Source organism: Pseudophryne corroboree, chromosome 5 (genome assembly GCF_028390025.1).
Source record: "Pseudophryne corroboree isolate aPseCor3 chromosome 5, aPseCor3.hap2, whole genome shotgun sequence".
NCBI classification, from domain to species: Eukaryota; Metazoa; Chordata; class Amphibia; order Anura; family Myobatrachidae; genus Pseudophryne; species Pseudophryne corroboree.
The window spans coordinates 841,896,867-841,898,350 of NC_086448.1; positions in this window are offsets into that span (position 1 = coordinate 841,896,867).

Below are 1,484 nucleotides of genomic sequence, written 5' to 3' on the forward strand. Positions count from 1 at the left end.
GGTTAAGTCCAAGAAACCTGTCTCTGCAGGTTCTCAGGAACAAAAGCCTGCTTCGAGTACGCCAAAGTCCTCCGCATGACTGTGGGCTGCACGCCCCGGTGGTGGGGCCAGTGGGAGCGAGACTCAGACTCTTCAGTCATGTCTGGGTATCGTCCGACCTGGATCCCTGGGTGGTAGTTGTGTCTCAGGGAAACAGGCTGGAATTTCAAAGTCTCCCTCCTCATCGCTTTTTCAAGTCAGGCTTGCCAACTCTCTTGGAGGACAGCACTGTACTACAAGACGCTGTCCAAAAGCTGGTAGAGGCACAGGTCATTGTGCCAGTACCACCTCGCATGCTGAACAATGGTTACTATTCGAACCTCTTCGTGGTACCAAAACCGGATGGTTCGGTCAGGCCCATTCTGAACCTAAAATCATTAAACCCCTTTCTAAAGGAGTTCAAGTTCAAGATGGAGCCTCTCAGGGCGGTGATTTCCGGTCTGGAAGAAAGGGAATTCTTGGTATCCCTGGATATCAAGGATGCATACCTCCACATTCCGATCTGGCTGCCGCATTAGGCATATCTCCGCTTCACATTGCTGGACTGTCATTTCCAGGCACTGCCATTCGGCCTCTCCACAGCACCGAAGGTGTTTACCAAGGTGATGGCGGAAATGATGATTCTCCTCCGCAAGCAAGATGTGAACATCATTCCATATCTGGATGACCTGCTGATAAAGGCATCATCCAAGGAGAGGCTGCGGCAGTCCATTGTTCTCACAACGCGACTGCTCCAGAGTCACGGTTGGATTCTGAACCTTCCAAAGTCACATTTGGAACCAACCCAGAGGTTGTCATTTCTGGGAATGATCCTGGATACGGAAGTGCAGAGGGTGTTTCTTGCGCAAGAAAAGGCGTTGGTGATACAAGCTAAGGGCCTGGGATGTCCTGAAGCCACCCCGGGTGTCTGTTCATCAATGCATTCGCCTATTGGGAAAGATGGTGGCCTCTTACGAGGCTCTCCAGTACGGGAGGTTCCACGCTCGGACCTTCCAACTGGATCTCCTGGACAAGTGGTCGGGATCTCACCTCCACATGCACCAGAGAATTTGTCTGTCACCAAAGGCCAGGATTTCACTCCTCTGGTGGCTCCAATTGCCTCACCTTCTGGAGGAACGCAGGTTCGGGAGTCAGGGCTGGGTCCTTTTAACCACGGATGCGAGCCTTCAGGGCTGGGGAGCAGTCACTCCAGGAGTAACCTTCCAAGGACGGTGGTCAAGCTTGGAAGCTGGCCTGCCCATCAACATCCTGGAACTAAGAGCAGTCTACAACGGTCTTCTTCAGGCGGCCCCTCTTCTGAGAAATCGAGCCATTCAAGTGCAGTCAGACAACGTAACAGTGGCTTACATAAACCGACAAGGCGGAACGAAGAGCAGAGCGGCAATGTCAGAGGTGACAAGAATACTCCTCTGGACAGAAAAGCACGCGTTAGCGCTGTCAGCCAT